The sequence below is a fragment of the Chionomys nivalis genome, chromosome 7 (genome assembly GCF_950005125.1).
Source record: "Chionomys nivalis chromosome 7, mChiNiv1.1, whole genome shotgun sequence".
Classification (NCBI taxonomy): Eukaryota; Metazoa; Chordata; class Mammalia; order Rodentia; family Cricetidae; genus Chionomys; species Chionomys nivalis.
Window position 1 is genome coordinate 84,408,257 of NC_080092.1, and position 9,677 is coordinate 84,417,933.

Here is a 9,677-nt window from a genome sequence, read left to right on the forward strand (position 1 = left end):
GCAAGCCCACACTCTTTCCAGCACTTGATATTTGTGGGTGGAAGATGTGTATGTCACTGGGAAGGAAAGATGGGAAGTCCAAGGTGTGGGGCGGGGCCTCAGAAAGCTACAAGGTGTTTGCCACCTGGGCTGCCACCCTCCAGAGAGAAGGAAGCAGGTGCCTTTGGGCCCAGCTGCCACCCTCATGGGACTATTTTACCTTCTACCTCAGCCACAGACTGCATCCCTCAGATCTGGAAGGGCCATGTAGACAACCTGGTCCCCAAGAGGAACTGCCAGGGGCCACCCAGAGGCTGCAATGTCCTGTCCTGCAGCTGTTCGAATGAACCTTTAGTTCTCTGGCACGTGTGGCCCATCAGGGTTAGGCTATCATTAGTGCTGCTGGCTAGCCGAACCCTGAGGACTAGAATGTCCTCATGAGCAGATACTGGGAACTACGCTGTAAACAGGCTAAATACGGTGTTCTATGCACACGTGAGTGATTGTAACAGAGGTTAGACCAAGTTAGTTTGCATGTTCAACCATCCCTTCTCTCCCCTTTAAAAATGTAAACGGTTGACCATGGAAAGACGGTGCACTTGGGAGAGGCCGAGAGCCCTTGAGTGGAGTTTACTCTGTGAAGCGCTGCAAGCAGCCCTCCTTGGTTCCTGTTTACACAGTTCATTACTTAGCAAGCTCTTCCTGAGGCAAATTTGTTTTCTGCCCAGTTCCTGTCCAAACGGTCTCATGTTTCCAGTTGGCAGACGGGAGGGAAGCCAATGACAGTTTTTACTGCACAGGGTACAGAATTGTACACTAGTTGCTTTGTTCACCCCTTGTTCACACGATGATGGCACTAGGGTTGTGCCCAGTCTGCTGTGGCAAGTGTGTAGAGGGGAGAGGGAGGCCCTCAGACTGTGGAAAGGGGCAGTGCCAATATAAGCATTGCAAAATGGAGAGCAGATACATTTGTCATGGGTATCAGGGACTTTATGCCTCACCTTCTGCCACCTGTCTGATTTAGGCTTGATTGACTGACTGACTGACTGACTGACTGACTGACTGACTGACTGATTGATTGAAGAGAGGTCTTCCTATAGTGTCCTGGCTGACCTGGAACTCAGGATGCTCCTGCCTCAGCTTTATGGGTGCAGGTTAACAGGTGAAACACCATGACCAGTTGGTTCACATTTTATAAAATATTAGATATAGCGTGAATAATAAAAACCCAGAGACAGATACTGGGGTTCAACGTGAAGGTCAGAAAAGCAAAACAGCCAGCCAGTGGCTCTTATCTCGACCTCAGTTCGAAATGGCGATCTCCAGAACTCTCAGAGTGAGACTGTGTGTGAGAGCTGTCTCCTCCCATCTTATATTCCAGTCTAGTGCTGGGATTAAAGGCGTGCACCACTACCTCTCGGTTTCTATGGCAAACTAGTGTGGCTACTGGGATTAAAGGTGTGTGTCACCACTGCCTGCTCTGTAAGGCTGACCAGGGCGGCTGTTTCACTCTCTGATCTTCAGTTAAGTTTTATTTATTAAGATACAAATGAATTATCCCTACAAGTAGAGTTGCAGAGATCTAGAATATGGTTCTGCTGGGCTCCTAGTTGGCTGTGTGATTCTGGACAAGTCAGCCCTCCTCTCTGGTGTTTTGAATGTTTCATCCATTAAGCTGGGGAGATGGCCCAGGGAAGGGCTTGCCTTGCAAGCGTGGGGACCTGGGTTTGATCCTTATAAACTACGTTTCTAAAAAGGTGGGGGCATGTTCACATATACTTGTAATACCAGAGCTTGTGAGGCAGAGACAGGAGGACTCCCGAGACTCACTGACCAGATAACCTAGCCTACTTGGTGGGTTCCCAGCAGTGAACAACCCTACCTCAAAAAAGTGAGGGTAGATAGTGACCGAGGAAGAACCCGAGGCTGATCTCTGACTTCCACAAGCATGCACGCCCCCAAAGTGCCTGAGCTTCATGACCCCAACTGTAGAGGAGGTTGGTCACTATCTGCAGCTCTCAAACTGTCCTCTCTGGAGCAGCGGTTCTGTTACATCTGCAACATGAGACACTGACCTGAACAGGTTTCTTTGCTGCAAGACTTCTCTGGACCTTAAGCTCATGCTATGCTTTGGGAGTTCCCTACGGGGGTTTGGGATGCAGCCCTCCCGAATATCAACCAATATCTTGTGCTATGAAGCAGCACCTAGAGCACTTTGGGAAATTCTCTGTAGCTCCTCTTAAGGCCCCGTTTCTTTATGCAGAACATAGATGATGCTGCAAAGTTAAATAAGGCCGTGCCTGGAAACAGGCCTGGCGCAGCACCTGGCACAGAGTAAGCGCTCAATAAATGCTGGTAGCTATTATCTATAACGAGGGCCTTCCTTTTCAGCACTGACATTCTGTACTTCCAACTGCAGCATGTAATTAAACCGCAAAGCATCTGGCTTCCCGAGCAGAAAGAACAAGCCTGGAGGAAGGAAAAGTGGGAGAAGGCTCCTTCTGGGCTGCCCATTTGTGCACCAGCCTCCCCACCAGCCAGTACAACAGGGAATGGAGTAAGATGCCAGCCCTAATGACAGGGCTTGAGGAGCCTGCGGTTCCTTGTTAGCGTGGACCCTTGGGGGATATTTGCCAGTGCAGACATCTGGAGGGAAAATCAGGGCTGCTTTATGGTTGCTGAAGTTTGAATAGGCTTGGAATGTCTGTCCCCCAAGGGTTCATGTGTTGATGACTTTGTTCCTGGTTTGGCAGTCCTGGGAGACAAAGCAACTTTATCTTTAAGGAACCTCTAGACTAGGCATGGTGGCTCACGCCTATAGTACCAGCATGCGGAGGGGTAGGGTAACAGGCTCAGGCAGGTGAACTCCCATATGTCCCAGTAAAGCACGGGCTACAGTGTGAGGCCTTGTCTCACAAAAACAAAAGGAAGGACTGGGGATGTAGCTCAGCTGGTAGAACACTCTCATAAGGCCCTGGGCTTGACCTCCAGCACGGTATAAACCGTGCATGGTGTTGCAGACCTGTAATTCCAGCTCTGGGGAAACAGAGGCAGTTGGATCAGAAGTTCAAGGTCATCCTCTCTCTGCTAACTGACAAGTTAGACCCACTTGGGATATATGGTACCCTGTCTCAAAACAATAAAATGGGGTGCCACCTCCGAGAAGTCATGGGGGGCAGGACAGTCCCACCACAAGAATCCCAGGTCAGAGAAGAGGACAGAGAAACTTAGTAAGGACAAGCTGGCTAAAAATGATAGCTAGGGGCAAACAAGGCAAGCTGGGCACCCAAAGGAGAGGCCACAAGCTAATGGAACACAGGAAGCTTCAGGTGGCCTCTCAGATGACTTAGCGATGCCAACTCTGGCTGAGGCATGGAAAGCCACTCCCAGGCTTCACGAGCATATCTAAGGGCTCAGCACTGAGTCTCTAAAGTAATCGGATGGCAATCAGATACTGGCCCAAGGAAGGACCAGGCATATAGTGCCTCTCATCCCTTGCATCAAGGCCTGGGAAAGCAGGATGTGATTTCACATTCAGTTGTTCAGGGAAAGTGCTTTTGAACTCTGGACATTAAACAAGTACTTGGGGCATAGGCACAGGGGCTAGCTCTGGCTAAGCTTGTATTCAATCTTGTGAGGGAAGCCTGGCCTGGGGAAAATGGGTAATACTTGCTCTGTCTGCCTGAAACACCACCCACTATTTTGAGGACTTTCTCTTCTCCACTGTAACCAGTTATAGTAGGAGCTGCCCCTGACACATTCTTTTTCAGAAGCAAAGAACCTGTGATAGTATCTCTTCCACCCAAACTGTGTAGGCATGAGGATCCATTCGCCTGTGACCTGTGATTGACTGTTAGGTAACACAGATGAACCAGGAACTCACATATTCCACAAACCAGCCATATGACTTCTTCTGGTCAATGATGACTGAAAAAAGCTAGGGGCAGTTTGAGAAAAGATTATTTCTGGGTCTGGCTGTCTTGGTACACTCACCACAGGATCTTAACTGCAGAGCCAGGTCCTTTGCATGCAGTACCCATGGAGGCCAGAAGTGGGCGACAAACCCTTTGGAACCGGAGTTGCAGCTCCTTGTTAGTGGCAGAGAGGATGGATGCTGAGAAGTGAATCTGGGTTCTCTGCAAGAGCAGCCAGTGCTCTTCACTGCTGAGCATGTCTCCAGCCCTTGGCTAGATGAAATTTATAAGGTTTCATTTGAAAAAGGACCTTGCTACTGAAAATAGCATAGGACTACTATCATGAGAAAATGATAGTTTAACACTACAAGGGTTGGTTTCAAAGGAGACACCCACACTTGCTTTTTATAAGACAGATCAGTGACTAGCTGATGGACTACTTCTAGCCACCACCTGTTTGTACAAAGTAAGTTTACTGCAACAGACTCAGTCACAGACACATTCTCTGTGGTTGACTTTGTGCCATGATAACAGAACCAAAGTTCCAAAGTTCCTTGCTACGGTCAGCAAGGGCTAAAATAGTACTATGTGGGTCTTTATTTATTTATTTATTTTTAAAAAAGTGCTGCTACATCCTGCTTCGTAAGAATTTAAAAGAGGGAACTGGGTTGGAGAGATGGCTCAGCCGTTGAGAGCATGTACTGCCTGAAGTGGCATTGAATAGCAACCATGCCAATGTTGCTAAGAAAGACATTATGTGCTTGTGATGGTTAGCTGTAATAGTTAGCATATCCTAGAGCCATCTGAAAAGGGAGTCTGAACAAGAGACTGTCTGCTTTGGATTGCCCTGTGGGCATGTCTGTTGGGATTGTCTTAACCAAGTCAACTGATATGGAAAGAGCATGCCAGTGTGGGCAGTGCCATTCCCTAGGCAAGAGATCCTGAACCTTTAAGAGTGGAGAAACCATCCGGGCGGTGGTGGCGCACGCCTTTAATCCCAGCACTCGGGATGCAGAGGCAGGCGGATCTCTGTGAGTTCGAGACCAGCCTGGTCTACAAGAGCTAGTTCCAGGACAGGCTCCAAAACGACAGAGAAACCCTGTCTCGAAAAGCCAAAAAAAAAAAAAAAAAGAGTGGAGAAACCAAACTAATTACAGGAAGGCAATCAGGCAGAATGCATGTATTCATTTCTCTCCACTATTCACTGGGAATGTAATGTGACCAGCTGTTTCAAGCTCTTTTCACGGTGACTTCCCAGGAGCGATGGACTGTCACCTGGAATGGAAAGCTGAAACAAGCTCTTTCTCTCCTAAATTGTTTGTTGTTGGGATATGTTGCACAAGTAATAGCGACCCAGAGACAGATATTGAGGTTCAACCTGAAGATCAGAAAAGCAAAGCAGCCAATCACTAGAAAGGCCTTTACCTCTACCAGATCTTCAGACTGAAAGGGCAAGATCATCTCCATGAATCCTCAGACTCCACACTCCACCGAGTTCCTGTCTCTTACCCTTTACATTCTTCTCTCTGTCCAGTCATACCGTAGCTCCTGTCTCCATCTCCCTAGTTAGTGCTGGGTGAAGGGTCCAAGAGGAAGAATACAGAAATGTCGATTGCAGAAATAAGAATGTAGAAATAAAGAAATACAAAGTTGTAAGCCCAGGAGAATGAGAGCAGGCTGTCGGCAGCTTTCTCAGCAGCGTAAGGATGAACTATTAACAGTGGGTTACTCTGCTTTACAGCTGATAGCTCTGTCTGCAAGACTGAAGTGGTCCTCTGCAAACTGAGGGTCAGCTTTTAGATAACCCTTCACCCCGCTACTCATGACCAGCAATTGATGTGAGATGAGTTACCTTTTAGCTGATGGGATGTACCTGACTTCCTGGTTGTGCGTTTTCCCATACCCTTCCCTGCTATACGAAACTGGCAGTATTAGGGAAGTGCAGAGTTTTGGTAAACACTGTCATGGAGCGCCAGGGAAAAACAATGGACTAAATACAAACATTAGTTTAGCAAAAAGAAAAGAAAAGGAAAAGAAAACTGAAGAGCTGGACATTGGTGCTCAATGGTAAGCCCTTCAGCACTTGGGAGGCTAAGGCAGGAAAAGGACCACAAATCTGGGGCTAGCCTGGGTTACAGAGAGAGTTCTTGCCTCAAAAAAGAAAAAAGATAAAGACAATTTTGCTCATGTGGGTCTCCTTGTGTAGTAGCTAAGCCCACATGTTCGTATCAAATCCAACTTCAACTTTAGGTAGCTTCCTACCAGCTCTGAGGCTTTGGACACGATGCTTAATTTCTCTGGAGCTGATTCTTAGAGCGCTATGAAGATAAATGAATCCCTGCTGGCAGTGCTGAGCATTGCATCCCCGCTAGCAGGGCTCATAGGGGTCAACAGTTGTTGTCCTAGTAAGGCTCTTCTGCTTCATCCCACTGGCATTCCACCATCACTTTCCCGTCCGCATTAACTCTGCTCTTCTTCTCCTCTACTGACCCATTCATCCCGATGTCCCGCTCTTTACCATGTGCTAAGCAGGCTAGCTAAGCTTGTGATGCTGCAGCAACACTCTGATTCCTACTCATGGGGCTCCAGGCAAAGTGAATGGGAGATTTCTCTAAAGACACCCTGAGGATCACAGCTCCCTGATGCCTTCGCCAGCTCTACAAACCAAATGTTGTAACTGCCCCTTGCTTGAGTCAGGACCCTCTTTTACAAAGATCTAGGAACACAGGGAAGTCTCCTGGTGCTGATGGGCCAACAACGTGGAATCAGAACCTTGGACAGGGTCTGCTTCTGCCCTCTAGTGGCTGCTGGCTAGCCCAGCAAGTATCAGCTTCAAGACGGTGGGCATTGTTTCTGAACTTCTAAATTATGCTGTGTTTCTCAATCATGCTTGACCTACAATTCCTTTTCACAAAACATATTTTAGTAATAGTAACTTTTAAATATTTTTCAGTGCCCCTTTGAAGTATTTCCATGCTATAACAGGCAGGTCTTCTGTGTGAACACACAACAGAAACACAACTCAAGTCTGTTTATGGAAGAGAGGACTCACTGAGCCCCAGACAGCAGCAGAAGGTGTATGTGGGTCCCTGAAGGGTTGCCTCTGGGACTGGATCCTGGCCTAGACTCCAGACTTTTCACAAAGGCTTAGTGCCTCATAGGGCCTGTGCCCACAGAAATTCAAAATGCAGACTCTGGGTACTGTGCAAAATTTAAAAGCTCTGAGGAGCTTCAGTTCAGAACACAAACATGGACACCCCCCTGCAGCCCAGGGGCAGGGACCTGTGACTGCAGTTTCTCCTAAGAAGTCAAGGTGGCCCTGTTCCCAGAAAGGACGGGAGGTGGCAGGCCCGCCTTACATGAGACACCTTGCCTTCCAGACCTGCCTGCCAATTCTACCTAAAGCTTGGACAGTTTTCACAGTTCAAACCAGCATATTTACGGGAGTGATGACATCACAGAACCAGGGTTCCAGAAGGCTGAGGTGGCCAAGAACACGTGCCTTCTTGAGAGGAAAGAGAACCAATAGCTGGATGATGGGGCTGGAAAGTGCTTGATGAGGAAGAGGAGGCACCTGTCGCAAGCCACCTTGTTCTGTAGATCTTCCTAAAAAGGCCCTGGGCTGGTTGGAAGCTAGGGTCAGAGAGGTAGGTAGGCTTGGAAGCTGGATAGGACCACATGATGGAACCACTGCCACCCTGAGGGAAATCCCTGAGGGGATTTAATGGACCAAGGCAGACCTTTCAGCTTTGAGAGACCTGTGAGGGCCATTCTGAGTCAGCATGGGGAGGGCTGCATGGCACATCTGTCAGTTAAACAGAGATATGCTATTTACCTGAAATCCTAATTCAACAGGGCCATTTGTTCTATTTGCAACAATAGAGTGGGTTAGTGAGAACCACCAAAGGATGTCCTGAGTGCATGCCGTGTAACAAAGACAGAGCAAGAGACTAGACACCAGAGAAGTCATCTTGCCCTGCAGATGCTGGCCTTTGCCCTTAGCACCACACACCTGGTTTAAAGGGAAAAAGACACGCATCCTATGATGGGACCATCCCCCGTGTGCTCTCATGGGATGAGAACTTTGAAAGAGAGAACCCAGTTATTTTACAGATATTCCCTTCTTCATTTTTTCATTATTAGACTCAGACTTCCCATCCTTGGCCAAAACAGCTCATAAGAGTTTATGTGTCTAGAGGAACAGAGAGTCCTTTGTCCCTCACTGACAATATTGATTTTAGTTGCAAGGTCAAAACACTGTCTGGGTTGTGCTAAACAATATGGGAAGGATCAAGACCGTGTATACAAGCTCTGACCTTTCTCCAGCTTCCACCACCTCAGACTTCATTGGTACCCATGTTAATTCTTGTTCAAACCAATCATTATGCCTACACGATGTTCCTATTGTAGCCCAGAAATTTGCCACATTCCTAGAAGTCCTGGTCCCACTTTGTAAGGAACAAGTCTTGGGTGTTTATTTTTTTATGAATCATTACATCATTCTTATTGGATAATTATTAATAAATAAATCTTAATTTCACACATGGGGTCCAGAGAGGTAAGTATGTTGTTCAAGTCACACAGAAGCCCAGCCTTTGATAGCTGGCAGTGGGTGGGAATTTAGAGTACTTGATCTTCAAACACACACAAACACACACACAGACACACACAAAAAAAAAAAACATTAAAGTGCAGGTTATTTCTATAACAAGATCACTTTTACTTGCTTTCTGATAAGCAAGCACCTTGAACAGAAACAAACCAATATAACCTACAAGTAGCCCACCAGGAACTGTGCAAGGCATGGTTTGCAGTGGTGAAGATCTTGTTTCAGGTGTCTGCCAGTATGGGCTGGGGGCAACTGGCACCCCAGTGTTCCAGCCCTTCCTCTAAGGCACATGCTCAAACACTCACCACGAATGCTGATGAAACATAATCTGCTCTACTCACCTTTGCCAACCTCACCTGGTGTGGGAGGGCTTTCTGTCTGTGTGTTGCTTTTATTGGTTAATGAATAAAGAACTGCTTTGAGCCTATAGCAGAGCAGGGTGAGATGGAGCAGAGCTAGGCAGGGAGGACTGGATTGAATGCTGGGAAAAGAAGGGTAGAGTCAGAGAGATGCCATGGAGCCACCACCAGAGTCAGACATGCTGAAACTTTAGCTGGTAAGCCACAGCCATGTGGCGATATACAGATTAATAGAAATGGGTTAAATTAATATAAGAGTTAGCCAGTAAGAAGCTAGAACTAATGGGCCAAGCAGTGATTTAATTAATACAGTTTCTGTGTGATTATTTTGGGTTTAAGATAGCCAGGTGTCTGGGAACCAACAAGCAGCCCTCCTCCAACACTCACCACCCCATCCTGGTATCCAAATGCTGCCTGTGCCTAAATACCCACTACAGGAGGCCAGATGAAGCCAGAGTGGTCTTTGAGCTGTTGAATCTGGGCAATGGGTATATGGAGGACCATGAGATTACTCTTTCCTTTTGCGTTTCAATTTTCTGTGAGCAAAAATATGATATGAATAAAAATGAGCTGAGTGTGGTAGCTCTTGCCTGTGACACCAAGGCTCTGGAATCAGAGGCAGGTGGATTGCTGATGCCAGCCTGGTTGTATGATGAGTTCCAGGATAGGTTTGGGCTATAAAGTGAGGTTGGGGTGGGGAGGCAGGCACTGGAACTGACCAGGCATTGAGCATCGAGTGAGCAGAGGAATGTGGTTTTCTCTCTCCAGATCCCTGGCTCTCAGAGACTGGCAGGCACCTTGCTCCTCTGGAGGATC